Source organism: Giraffa tippelskirchi, chromosome 5 (genome assembly GCF_054371585.1).
Source record: "Giraffa tippelskirchi isolate mGirTip1 chromosome 5, T2T-mGirTip1v1.2.pri, whole genome shotgun sequence".
Taxonomy (NCBI): domain Eukaryota; kingdom Metazoa; phylum Chordata; class Mammalia; order Artiodactyla; family Giraffidae; genus Giraffa; species Giraffa tippelskirchi.
The window spans coordinates 80,544,346-80,558,842 of NC_137279.1; the positions used below are offsets into that span (position 1 = coordinate 80,544,346).

General features: G+C 44.0%; 1 protein-coding gene across 8 annotated transcripts in view; it reads left to right on the forward strand.

Moving 5' to 3' along the window:
* CD247 (CD247 molecule) overlaps nt 1–14,497 on the forward strand; it is an 88,669-nt gene that overhangs the window by 53,652 nt on the left and 20,520 nt on the right. For 2 of the 8 annotated variants that reach the window (XM_081489274.1, XM_081489276.1), the window contains exon 1: nt 10,798–10,959. The exons of the other annotated variants lie outside the window; for them this stretch is intronic. The gene's annotated coding sequence lies outside the window, so the exon portion shown is untranslated. Of the gene's footprint in view, nt 1–10,797; nt 10,960–14,497 lie in introns of those variants that run through there. 8 annotated transcript variants of the gene reach the window in all.

Consider the following 14,497-nt stretch of genomic DNA (forward strand, 5'->3'; position numbering starts at 1 on the left):
CCATCCATGGGATTTTCCAGGCAAGAGTATTGGAGTGGGGTGCCATTGCCTTCTCTGTATTTAAAAAGCAGATCACTTATTTTTAGTTTTAGAAACTTCCATTTTTGAGTGCAGTTTGCTTCCTTTATATGCTTGAGAGAGTGGCTTCCTTCCACTGCTTGGAAGGAAAGAGAATATATTACTTTTAATCCCCTTCATTCACAATGGATCAGCGAGGTAAAGGAGCTCTGTCTAGGAGAGACCAGTTGACCAGGAATAGGGGTATTAGCTGCTACAGATTTGTTGGTTACAATAAGCAGAAGGCAGGGCTTCCCAGATGGTGCAATGGTAAAGAATCTGCCTGCTAATGTGAGTTTGATCCTTAGATTGGGAATATCCCCTGAAGTAGGAAATGACAACCCACTCCAGTATTCTTGCCTGGAAAATCCCATGAACAGAGGAACCTGGCAGGCTACGGTCCACAGGGTTGCAAAGAGTGGACACAACTGTCATGTCAGGGCTGGCAGGGGAGGTGGGAGGTGGGAAGAGGTTGGAAGTGAAGTGATGGTTACTCTTTGTGACCCCACGAACTGTGGCCTGCCAGGCTCCTCTGTCCATAGAATTCTCCAGGCAAGAATACTGGAGTGAGTGGCCATTCCCTTCTTCCCAACCTAGGGATTAAACACAGATTTCCTGCATTGCAGGCAAATGCTTTACCATTGTGCCAAATGGGTTGCCCTGGGAAGAGAGGAGGAAGAGGAAGAGAGGTTGCCGCTTGAGAGCAGAGTAGTGAGGGTGGAAAGATCACCCATTCCCCTTGTGTGAGCCCAGCAACGTGGGCTCACTGTGTAATTCACTTGACTTAATTGAAGGAAAGCAGCTCTGAGACAGCCCTGCTGGGTTTCTAAGAGGCTGACTTGGAGGAATCTTTACATTAAACTGATTGATAGACTCTCTGTGTCTGTGAGAGGTGTTTTGGCTTCATGTCAGAGCTCCCATCAGATGGGCCTGTACTGTGAGAGGTTTGAAAAATGGTTCAGATGAAAAAATTGACTCTGTTCAATAATAAATGGTATAAATATATGTCATTTATTAATAAAAAATAATAATGATGTTTTGGATTTATAGAGCATCTTTTAAGTGTGGGAACTCTAAAGTTCTTTGTGGATATTAACTTACCTTTCACACAATAGAGAAAAAATAATTTTGTCACTTCAGTATTTTTGAATTCTCTTTTTCCTTTTACTGGGAGAGGAGGATAGATATTACAGGGATATTTTCTTATAATTATTTCAAGACAACAAATATTCCTTTCATTTTTTTTTTCCTGCTGGAAAACTTTCCTTATTGGATATCACCTAAGAAGTTAAAAATGAATAGTGATGCCTAAAATGTGTATGTGCTTTTATATGTCTATGCGGGTGTGATATCTATATAAATATTTAATGTTTATGGTCTAAGCCTTCTCCCTCAGTTTTCATGAGTTAAGAGTTTACTAGCTACTGAACACTGGGGGTATTATTATTTGCTTTTGCACCTAAGTGATTTAAAAGTCAATTATGAATTGATTAAGGGTATTAGAGAACTGTGTCATGTAGTACGGCCCTTGCAATTTCGATTTGTTACCAAATGTCTGGAATGAGGTAGTGTACAGGGTGGAAATAGCCCACAGAGGTACCATACGGATATTAAACCAAGCAGACAGAGGCCTTAGGTCACTGGGATGTAGCAACTCTGCTAGGTTTCATCTGGCTGGGTTAGGAGGTGGGAGCAGAGGGTGCTGAGGGGGTATACAAGCAAACACTTGTTCAGTCACTAAGTCATGTCTGACTCTCTGCAACTCCATGGAGTGTAGTCCGCTAGGTTCCACTGTTCATGGGGTTCTCCTGGCAAGAATACTGGAGTGGGTTGCCATTTCCTTCTCCACAGACAGACCCTTAAATATAAGAATAAAGCAGAACCTCAAGACAGGCCCAAACTGTGACTGAAAACCAGGCAAGCCCATAGAGAGGCTAGTCACAGCAGCCAGCCCCCAACACTTAGGTCTGTGTTCTTTACTCCTTGTGACATTTAGAGCAAGCGCCAACCAGCTCCAGGGTCCCTGGGGAAGGAATGTAAACATTTATTGCATTTCCTATTTATCTGCCAAGTGCCATCTTCTGAGTCACTAAGGCAGAGAAGCAGGTGGGAAGGCACTAATAACCCAAAGCAACAGAATTATTTGAAAGGAAAATTCCCCTATAGAATTCATGTCCTTTGACCATTCCAAATGGGATGTGGGAGTTTTCAGGTGGTAAACAGAGGTGGAAAATAGGTGATTTGTGGCTGGGGCCCTCCATTGGGGACTTTATGACTTTGTGTTTGTGTGAAGGGATGCTGAAAATCAGATAATGTTCACCTCAGAATTAGCCAGGAGCAAATGGCAAAACCTTGTTAACAAGCTTGGAACCCACAGTAAATTTTAAAAAGTGAGCATGCACCACAATGATGAGCATTCATCATAAACCTTCAGTCGCCTCTGGGTTCTGGCCTGGATGCTATCCTTTTGGATAAAGTCATTTTGGAATTTTGGAACAAGAGCCAAGTCTTATGATGCCTTTGTATGGATATGCTAACTAGCTAATCAAGGTGTTCCAGCCTGTCAGGCTCACGGTACCCAGTGACTACTCACTTAACAGTTCCCATTCTTGAAATTGCTGCTCAGCGTATGTGTATGTACCTGTGTGTGTATATATATGTATGTATCAATGCTGCTGCTGCTAAGTCGCTTCAGTCGTGTCTGACTCTGTGCGACCCCATAGACGGCAGCTCACCAGGCTCCGCCGTCCCTGGGATTCTCCAGGTAAGAATACTGGAGTGGGTTGCCATTTCCTTCTCCAGTTCATGAAAGGGAAAAGTGAAAGTGAAGTCGCTCAGTCGTGTCCGACCCTTAGCGACCCCATGGGCTGCAGCCTACCAGGCTCCTCCGTCCATGGGGTTTCCCAGGCAAGAGTACTGGAGTGGGGTGCCATTGCCTTCTCCGGTATGTATCAATATACATACACATATGTTTTCTCTCATAAATGAAACTGAATTACACTTTATTTTCAGTATTTAGGTGACCCTTGGGCTTCCCTGGTAGCTCAGATGGTAAAGAATCTGCCTGCAATGCAGGAGACCTGGGTTCGATCCCTGGGTTGGGAAGATCTGGAGGAGGGCGTGGCACACTCTAGTATTCTTGCTTGGAGACTCCCCATGGACAGAGGAGCCTAGCAGGCTTCAGTCCATGGGGTCGCAATGAGTCAGACATGACTGAGCGACTAAGCACAGCACACAGGTGACGCTTAAATCTCAGGGAGAAAATTGGGATTGAAAATGCAGGGGAAAAGCAGAGCAGAGGAATAATTATTTTGCAGGTCATCACTAAATGAAAAATTTCCCCAAACCATTAGTTCCAAATTCTAACATTAAAAAAAGTCTAAAGTAGTACAACATAAAGAAGGACTTTAATGCACAAAATCACGTAGCACTTTGTATCAGTCCAAAGACAAACTGATTTTTTTTCCCTAAAGGAGGTCGAAGTTAACCTGGCAAATGGTCAGAAAAGTGTGAAGAAGGCGGGTTTTTTTCTTTGTGAATTTGTTTGATTTGAGGTTCTCTAAATGCCATGATTGGTACCAATCATGAGATCTGTGCTGAGCCACAAACCCTAAAGCTGCAACCCGAGCCTCCAGGGAAGTTAACTATGTTTGAGCCTTGGGCTGGTTGATGCCAGAATAAATCTAATGTGTTGTCAGCAGGCTAAGCCAGAAGAGTTGGGCTCCAAAGAGGAATTTCTATGCAGTAAATATCACTTAAATTCCACTCAGAGTTGGAGCTGGTGTCAAAGTCCAAAAAAGCAATATTCCCTGGCAACTGCTGTCAGGAGTGTGTTTGTGCCTGGCTATGTATCATCTGAACTCAAATTAGCAGAGAAGAAGGAAAGGGAGTTAATATTACCCAGCTGACGGCTCAAAAAACTGCTTCAACTGTAGCCAGAGAAATATGGGTAGGGCATGACCAGTCATCAGTGACCTCCAAATGACTAGATGCTCAGAATTTTCTGGCAGTCTGGGCTAGATAAATAATTCCCGCTGTGAAATAAAATGTTCCCTGAAATATTTCAGGGAAACCAATGGTATCACTTTCCCGTTGCTCACCAACAACAAGCTGGAGAAATACTACAGGAAGAGGAAAGGAAGAGTAGAGGAGTCTGCCTGCTGGTAGATTTCTATCTCACCCCCTGCCGGTTTATGAGGGGCTGGTCAGCCTAAGGAGGTTGGTGTGGTAGATGGGAGTGGGGAGTCTTACAGGGACTCTGTATATGAGGCTTGTAAACATATTCCACCTCTGGACAGGTCTTTGGAAGGGAAGAGAGGAAGGAAGGACAGGAGGAAGGGAGATGGATGGAGGGAGGGAGGAGGGGGAATATATGGAAAGAGAGACTGAAGATGGGAGGTAGAAGAGGAGAAAAGAGAAAGGCAAGAGACAGTGATATTAATTTAAAAAGGAAATAAAAGATAGGAAGAGAAAGCAAGAGGGAGAGAAGGACAGAGGGAGAGAGAGAACAGAAAAATGAATTAATACTGGGCTCTACTGTGCTGTGCCAAGTCGCTGCAGTCGTGTCTGGCTCTTTGTGACACTATGGACTGCAGCCAGCCAGGCTCCTCTGTCCATGGGATTCTTCAGGCAAGAATACAGGAGTGGGTTGCCATTTCCTTCTCCAGAAATTAATACAATGTAGCTCTAAAGTAATAGGCATCAGTTTTTTTTTAACAGAACACACACTGCAGATAAATATTGCAATCTTTGAACTTTTCCAGTAACTGTATTTCTCTTAATCTTTCTTTTTGCTTTATTCTTACATTAATTTTAAAATGTTTGCTTTTACTTATTTTTTTGTTTTGTTTTGCTTTTTTCTGATTAACTTTTTTTTTAAAATAAATTTATTTATTTTAGTTGGGGGCTAATTACTTTACAATATTGTAGTGGTTTTTGCCATACATTGACATGAATCAGCCATGGATTTACATGTGTTCCCCTTCCTGGACCCCCCTCCCACCTCCCTCCCCATCCCATCCCTCTGGGTCATCCCATTGCCCCAGCCCTGAGCATTTGTCTCATGCATCGAACATGGAATGGTGTTCTGTTTCACATATGATAATATACATGTTTCAATGCTATTCTCCCAGAACGTCCCACCCTCACCTTCTCCCTCAGAGTCCATAAGACTGTTCTATGCATCTGTGTCTCTTATTCTGTCTCGCATATAGGGTTATCGTTACCATTTTTCAAATTCCATATATATGCATTAGTATACTATATTGGTGTTTTTCTTTCTGGCTTACTTCACTCTGTATTATGGGCTCCAGTTTCATCCATCTCAATAGAACCGATTCAAATGTATTTTTTTAATGGCTGAGTAATATTCCATTGTGTATATATACCACAGCTTCCTTATCCATTCATCTGCTGATGGACATCTAGGTTGCTTCCATGTCCTGGCTATTGTAAACAGTGCTGCGATGAATATTGGGGTACACGCGTCTCTTTCAATTCTGGTTTCCTCGGTGTGTATGCTCAGCAGTGGGATTGCTGGGTCATATGGCAGTTCTATTCCCAGTTTTTCAAGGAATCTCCACACTGTTCTCCATAGTGGCTGTACTAGTTTGCATTCCCACCAACAGTGTAAGAGGGTTCCCTTTTCTCCACACCCTCTCCAGCATTTATTGCTTGTAGACTTTTGGATAGCAGCCATTCTGACTGGTGTGAAATGGTACCTCATTGTGGTTTTGATTTGCATTTCTCTAATAATGAGTGATGTTGAGCATCTTTTCATGTGTTTGTTAGTCATCTGTATGTCTTCTTTGGAGAAATGTCTGTTTAGTTCTTTGGCTCATTTTTTGATTGGGTCATTTATTTTTCTGGAATTCAGCTGTAGGAGTTGCTTGTATATTTTTGAGATTAATTGTTTGTCTGTTGCTTCGTTTGCTATTATTTTCTCCCATTCTGAAGGCTGTCTTTTCACCTTGCTTATAGTTCCCTTTGTTGTGCAAAAGCTTTTAACTTTAATTGGGTCCCATTTGTTTATTTTTGCTTTTATTTCCAAGATTCTGGGAGGTGGGTCATGGAGGATCCTGCTGTGATTTATGTCGGAGAGTGTTTTGCCTATGTTTTCCTCTAGGAGTTTTATAGTTTCTGGTCTTACATTTAGATCTTCAATCCATTTTGAGTTTATTTTTGTGTATGGTGTTAGGAAGTGTTCTAGTTTCATTCTTTTACAAGTGGTTGACCAGTTTTCCCAGCACCACTTGTTAAAGAGATTGTCTTTTCTCCATTGTATATTCTTGCCTCCTTTGTCGAAGATAAGGTGTCCATAGGTGCGTGGGTTTATCTCTGGGCTTTCTATTTTGTTCCATTGATCTATATTTCTATCTTTGTGCCAGTACCATACTGTCTTGATGACTGTGGCTTTGTAGTAGAGCCTGAAGTCAGGCAGGTTGATTCCTCCAGTTCCATTCTTCTTTCTCAAGATTGCTTTGGCTATTCGAGGTTTCTTATATTTCCATACAAATTGTGAAATGATTTGTTCTAGTTCTGTGAAAAGTACCATTGGTAGCTTGATAGGGATTGCACTGAATCTATAGATCGCTTTGGGTAGTATACTCATTTTCATTATATTAATTCTTCCAATCCATGAACACGATATATTTCTCCATCTGTTTGGGTCCTCTTTGATTTCTTTCATCAGTGTTTTATAGTTTTCTATATATAAGTCTTTTGTTTCTTTAGGTAGATATATTCCTAAGTATTTTATTCTTTTTGTTGCAATGGTGAATGGTATGGTTTCCTTAATTTCTCTTTCTGTTTTCTCATTATTGGAGTATAGGAATGCAAGGGATTTCTGTGTGTTAATTTTATATCCTGCAACTTTACTATATTCATTGATTAGCTCTAGTAATTTTCTGATAGAATCTTTGGGGTTTTCTATGTAGAGGATCATGTCATCTGCAAACAGTGAGAGTTTAAAATGTTTGCGTTTAAAACAAAGATAATGGAAGCTTTGGGTCAGTAGTGTCACCTTCCATTTCCAGTGATTTGAAGGTAGAAAACTGCAGGCAAAATTCTTCCCTTTCTTCTCCATCTTCCTTCACTCACCCAGATTTCTGCTTGCCCAGCTTTCTGCTTTCAGAAAAGGGATAAGGGTCTGAGAAAGTCAGCTTTGGGGAGTTCAAGGTGTTGGGGCCTTGCTTCAGGAGACAGCACCCTTGCCCATAGCAGGAGGCAGCTGGTCCTAACAGCCACTTCTCCCCGGGAGTTTACTACTAACAGGACTATTTCTGAGCTATTCTTAAGGAAAGCCACCCCTAGAGTGATTAAGATCTGGAGCTAAATTCCTCCTCAGCTGAAGAAAAACAGGGGTACTTAGGAATCCCCTACATTCCATGCAGCAGGGAGGCAGCTTCTCTATTTGGTGCTAAGTGTTTGTGAAAAGCCCAAATACATGCTGGGGAAATAAATTAGCTGCCTTCTGAGAATGCATAAACTGGGAATTCAGAAAAACTGACATAAATTGGGAATTCAGAAAAACTGACTTCATCCTGTGTGGTTGCAATCTTGGGGTGGTTTTGTTCAAGGAGACTGGCTCTCCTGCTGGGGGGAATAATTATAAACTTATTATTATTTCCATTTATAAATTAAGCTTCTCAAAGGAAGAGAATGTAAAAGCAGTTTTATTACTGCCCAGTGAAAAGACAATTGCTATCAGCTACAATTGATACACTCTGGAGAAAAACAGTGCATAACCAAACACACAACATAGTCAACTACAGGGGATTCTTTTGAAGGCAATTATAAAAGGAATGTGCCTTATTAGCAGTATCAGGATTTCTGGGGGTGTTTTGTTGTTCTAGGGGTGATGGAACGAGAAGGTCATCTCCAGAGTGGTTTTCTTCTTAAGTCAGGAACCAAAATATTACAAACAAACAAATAAGCAAACAAACCTTTTCTTCTTCACCATTTCTCTGACCATCCCCATTTAATTGTAGGACGTAGCATTCCTGGAAAAAGAAACTTCTTTAGCTGAAATGAATCACTGGTTTAAATTCAAGCAATAGGGTGACATTCTCCTTAATTTATAATTATAGGAAATAAATTGATGCAGATTCAGATCAAATTTCAAGCACTCACTTCAATGAGGTCAATAATTTTAAGTTTAAATGTCTGATGTTCCCCAAAATAATGACTCTTTGAACTTAATGTTCAACTAATAATTAGTGCAATTTCAAGATCCCACTAAATTGGAGGCTAAAATGCAGGATCAAGAGAAAAGAGATGCCAAGTTACAATTCTAGATTCTAAATATCCCAGCAGATTATCTCCATGAAGACCTTTATTTTTTGTGTGTGTGAATAAGTGTATGTGTGCTACCCTCCCTTCCCCCTTCTCCTTTAAAAAATGACTTTTTCCGGTCTCTGCTTCCAGGGTTTTGGACATGTGAAGACAGATGGGAGGCAGGGATGAGCAGTACTAATTGGGTGCATCCTGGTGTGCTAATACAAAGGACAGCCGATTTGACTGTGGGTTTCTGAGTTTGCCGTCTGTACCTGGTCTGTCTGGAGATTAAGAAGGGTTTGCTGCCCCTGGTCATAGGTTACACTGCAGTCTTGACTGCAATTCCCTGGATGATTCCTGTACCAGCGTGGGCAGTGTGCCTTCTATGCTAACCAGCCCAGAGCAGTTCATGCTCAGTGGTCAGACAGGAAAGCCACATACAGATGTTAGGAAGGGTTGCCGGGATGGCCGGGTGACTGTCCATCCTCCAGAAAGTTGGATCAACCCAAAGGAGTGTCCCCAAGTTCTTAGGGCTTGGTAACATGTCACCTAAGTCTGTGTGAGGTGACAGGGACTGACAGCACCTCAGGAAGGGTCCATCTGGTGAAAGATGAGAGGTGGAGTAGAGGTGGGCAACAGAAAACTAAAAGGGGAGAACTGAGGGATGCTAGGAGGAGCCCCTTGAGAGGAAAACCAGAGAGAGGAGCTGTGTCAGACTGAAGACAGGCTGATGCAGGAGAGGGGCAACAGGAGGAAGGCTGGAAGGGCTTCAGTCCTCAGCCAAGGAGGGCTCTTCCCAGGAGCGACAGGCTTGGTCTGGCCGCCTTCTCCTTGCCGTCACAGTCTTCTCACAGAGAGAAGCTATGCTGGGAAATAGCCCAGGTGCCTCTTCTCTGTAAATGAGCCTAGAGTGTTCTGTCAGACCTCTCCTGCCAGGGATTGGCTCCGGCCCAAAGGAATATTTAAGCACCTTTCCTGGTTTAGACACTTCTGAAACGCGGGGCGTGCCCTCTCTCATGGGCTCTCATGTGTGTAGACACACTCATTCATACATGCAGACACTCTTGGGTCCTGATCCAGGTCGAGCCATCTGCCTGTTCGGACATCCAAGGGACACCATTTTTTCCAGCATCCCCGCCCATCGCTCAGGTGTTGTTCCCTGAACCACACCGGTCCAGCTGCGCGGCCAGACTTAGGGCCTCTCCTGTGAGCTGTGTTTGGGGAGGGATTCCAGGGAAGTTGACCTGTGACCCAAGAACAACCCAAAACCCCAGCCTGGTCCTTGTCCTGGGATGTGAGAGGGGAATGCCAATCCTTGAATAGGACTAGCAGACAGATGTGTTCCCATCTGCCTCCCGGGCGTGAAGAGAGCCAGGTGGGGAGAAGACCTGGGATTGGCACTGACTGGTGTGTGATGGCAGCAAGTCCTGTGTGAGTTATACCATGTTAAATGTCCCATGACTTCTACTTCGGGCTTCTACTACTCTGAATTGACTGGAACCAGCCTTTAACTCCAGCATCCCATCAGCTACCTACCTCCTGTCTACATATGTATGTGAAGAATGTGGAGTAATTTAGATATTCATTGATCTAAAGCACATCTAAAGAGTGGAGAAGGCTAATAAAAGGCATTAAAAATGTATTTTACTATCTTCTCTTATTTAAAAACTCTATATTCTTATATAATATACTGTAGAACTTGGAAAAGGCATAAAAAAGATTTAAATCATCTGTAATTTCAAAAACCAGAAATGAAAGCACTGTGAACAGTTTTATGAATTTTCTTCCTTTGCTTCTCTATAGTGATATCTGCACCTCTGTGTATATGGTTATAAATCTAGTGTTAGTCGTTCAGTTGTGTCTGACTCTTGCAACCCCAGGCTCCTCTCTCCATGGGATTCTCCATGCAAGATACGGCAGTGGGTAGCCATTTCTCTCTCCAGGGGATTTTCCTGATTCAGGGAATGAACCCTGTTCTCCCACATTGCAAGCAGATTCTTTACTATCTGAGTCCCTCAGGAAGCCAGCTTATAAATCTAGACTGAGAATTAAATATGAGTGGTCACAGGGTGCTGCAAGTGTCCCAGGCTCTGGTAGAAGATCTCATTGATTTCTAGTTGTCCTGGTGAGACATCCCGAGAACCCAAATTATGGGGTAATTGAGATAGCAAGAGAGGAGGTGACATGCCAGGCTCCCCCGTCCCACCAGAGAAGAGGGAAGGTGGAGGCTGGTTGGGAAGCCGTGCGGTGAATTCCCTCTCATGGGAGAGAGCCATGATCAGAGGTGGCAGGTCGGCAGGCTGCCTCTCAGCCCACGATCGCCCACGTCCCCAGCAGCTGCAGGGGCATCCGGCTTTGCGGGGGCCTTTGATCCATGAGAACGAAGTACGTCACAGGCGAGTGCTCACAGGGCGTGGGCACGGCGCATGAGGGTTGCCAAACTGACAAACACATCTCCAGGAAAGCCTTCCAGCTCTGGCTGGGCTTCAATCCAGTCAGCTACCCCCTCCACCACTCCTCACATAGAGCCTGCAAAAAAGGCTTGGGAATGCACCTGCCCTTCCCTCAGGTGATCCCACCTCCCATCCAGCTCCCAATCACAGGAACTCAGAAGTAACTCTCCATGAGGTAAGAAGCTGGGCTTTTCCTGCACATTGCTACACACACCCACTCACATTTCTTTTGGACATCTGAGATATAAAGACACAAAACAATCTTATTTCTTCTTGTCAAGCTTTTGGAGTTTAGGGAGAGAGAGTTGAAAACACAGAATTGAGAGAGGCAGCCCACTTTGGGCTCAGCTTGAGAGCAAGGGTAGGGGTGAATCCAGGCGGAATTTATCATTTATTTCTTCATCACACACTTAGGATCACTTACTTTGTGCAGGCATTAGCTAGGGATTGCAGAGAAAGAAATATAAAGAAGAATAAAATATATTCTTGTGGAGTTTAATTTTTAAGACAGACCTGTCATCAAACCTTTAGTCAGCATGTATCAAAAGCTACAATGTCTGATAAGTCAGAAATATTATCATAAACTTAGTTTTAAACAGAATGGTAATGACATTTTCAAACAATATGCTCAATATGATTTACTTCAATCTCCCGACAACTCATCAGGAAATCCTTCTAAGTTTAAAGCAATGAGTGCAATTGCCAGTGTTGAAAAAAGAGCAGAAGAAATACACTACAGAGTGTCTCAAAGGCTTGGAAACACAGAGAAAGTACCGTATTTTTTGTATCTTTTAAAAACAAGATTAACAATTGGATCCATTTCTTCAGTTTAGAAGTACTTTGCCTGAACAGGTATCTGAAAGTTGAAGGAAAACATATTAAATCTATCTTTTTGAAAAAATGTAACTGAAATTCTGTTTAACAATAAATTTAACTCATGATTCCTGACTTTTCTGGCACCCTGTAGAATAGAAACAGGTGACCACTGAAAGGAGATTAGTTCTGCCTGAAGGAAGTACAGTTTTCCCAGAGGAGGTAAAATTTGATCTGAGCCTGGAAAAGTGAGTAAAAGTTTTTAGCTGGACAGTTTAATGGAAGGATGACCTGAGTAGTCTTATTGGAAGCCACTGACTGGTCCTCCCAGAAGGCTCATCCTTTTTGTGTGAAACTCAGCCTGTTCTTTGTTCAGGTGCCAGTAGGATGCTGAGGATGCTGCCCCTGGGTGGCAGTCCTGCATGGCAGGGCCTGGGGCTGTTCACAGCCTGGAACCCATTCATGAAAAAAGGCCTTGCCAGTCTCTCTCCTTTGCAGGCTCAGGGGCTAGGGCATTCCGTTCTACTTACGCATGCTCCTGCAGGGACACCAGAGAAGGGGGAGGGCACTTTTGAAATCTGACACTTTGTGACATCTGCTCATTAAGAAATCTTGAGTAGTTTTTTTCCTAATGACTAGTTTGAACACACAGCTGGAGGGAACCATAGTGATTGTTATATGAACAGCCTTATTTTGGAGGTGAAGAAACCAAGGGTGAAGTAGTCTCCGTAAGGTCACCCACCTTAGGTAATGGTGTTAGCCCAGACTCCCATAAAGACAGTCTCTCAGGCTTCTTCCAACTCATAGGTTCTTTGAAACATAGGGGGCAAAATTCATGTGTCTTATGCATCATTGTTGTTGTTCAGTCACTCAGTTGTGTCTGACTCTTTGTGACTGCATGGACTGCAACATGCAAGGCCACCCTGTCCTTCACTATCTCCTGGAATTTGCTCAAACTCATGTCCACTGAATCAGTGATGTTATCCAACCATCTCATTCTTATGCATTAATAGTTATCAATCAATCAATCAGCCTCTTAATCATCCAAGCAATTATGTAACGACTGAGTTCTGGTGATGCCTACCACTGGGCTTTCTACATGGTAGTATCAAAAGAACTAGAAGCCAGGCTCTTTCTTTACCCCTGAGTAACATGCATTAGCTGAGTAGAAAAGAATCCTTTAGACACAATGAGAGTAACAAAGTGCTCTTTGTACTAAAAAAATAATGACTGCGGTGGAAGCTGGTGTGGGCTGGAGCTTTTTGGAAAGGAAGCCTGAGAGGAGCAAGAGAGCTGAGAAAGGCATGGAAAGGATTACTAGAGGGAAGGGGAAAGGCAGGATCTGGGTGGAGAGCTGTGAGCAGCATCTTGGAAAACTCTCGAGTGCCTGTTTATATACAAGATTGCACTTACTCCTACATTCCCAGGCTCCTTGCTTCAACTCACAGCACTTCTCATCTTCCAGGGTTGGTAGGTGATTTTTGCCCTTTGTCCATCCAGGATAAATCAGTGGCAATATTCAAGGGTGAGACGCCAGCTCCATTTTGGCTGCCACATTATTTTTCCTTTGAGGGTTGTCCTGGTCTGTCCTGGAAAATTGGACTTGTTCTCTCTCACCAACTAATCCTGCAACAGGGATGAAAGCATGCTTCAAGGTGCCCAGGCTCCCCATCCTATTTCCACACAGCCCTGAGCAAACCACCAGGGCCCCTAAACTGCTCAGAGCAGCTGTGACTCTGGTGCCCAGAGCAGAGGCCAATGGTAAGACAGTGCTGGTGCAGTATGAGGAGCCCACCCCAGCTCCTGGCACCACCCAGGATGGCATCTCATGCCAGCTGTTCAAAATCTCCCAAGACACAGGTGGCTATGAGAGTTACCCAGGCAAGCCCCAGCAGCCAGCAAGCTGGTCCTCAGCAAATGACTGGATGTGGAAAAAGTGTAACTAGAAGGATAAAGGGAGAAGGAAATGGCAACCCACTCCAGTATTCTTGCCTAGAGAATCCCATGGACAGAGGAGCCTGGTGGGCTGCTGTCCATAGAGTCACACAGAGTTGGACACGACTGAAGCGACATAGCCACAGCAGCAGCAGAAGGATAAAAAGAGATTTCAGGACTGTCCTTGTTAGTCTATTTTAAACTAAGCAGAGCTCTAGGCAGCCATGTCAGGGACAGCATGATGTGCATGTAAGATCGCACACCAGCACAACGAAATGTGAGGAATGAGATGCATCTGTGGTGTCAGGTTGTGGGCCCTTGGGTTTCTCTGACAACAGTGACAAAGAGTGGGGGTACTGGTCCCGGCGGGGTTGCTCTGTGTCTACGACAGAGAGCCTTGGGGTTGCCTTCCTTCAAGGAGCAGCCTGTCCACAAATGCTCAGGTGGGGCTGGATGCATTCCTTGAATCTTTCAGACCCAATCAACCCAGAAGGCAGCAGAGCCTGAAGTGAAGCACAGAAGAGAGCACGGGCATCATGTTATAATACAGATCCCTGAATCTTCCTTTAGAGACTAATTCAGCTACTCTGGAGGGATTCTGACACAGGCCCCAGACCAAACTGGCAAGCACTGCTGAGCGCTTCGGCTCCGCTGCCAGTCAAGAGGAGTAAAACAACCTCTCTTAACCTGGGAGCTAGCTCAATTACTTCTGTCCTCAGTCAGAATAATACCCTGTCCTGCAACCTGGTTAGCTCATGTCGGAGAAAACCAGGAGAAGCTGACAAGGGCTACCTCCTGGGGCCCTCCCCTCCGCACATGGCCCCTCACTTCTCGGCTGGTGGGAGAGAACACAACCCAACACAGGCAGTCCCCTGTGGATTCCCAGAACCGCACACAGCGCTGCCCCAGCAGAGCGGTGGAGGAATCCAGCACTAGCTTCTTAGCCGTGTTCAGGCTCCGAAATG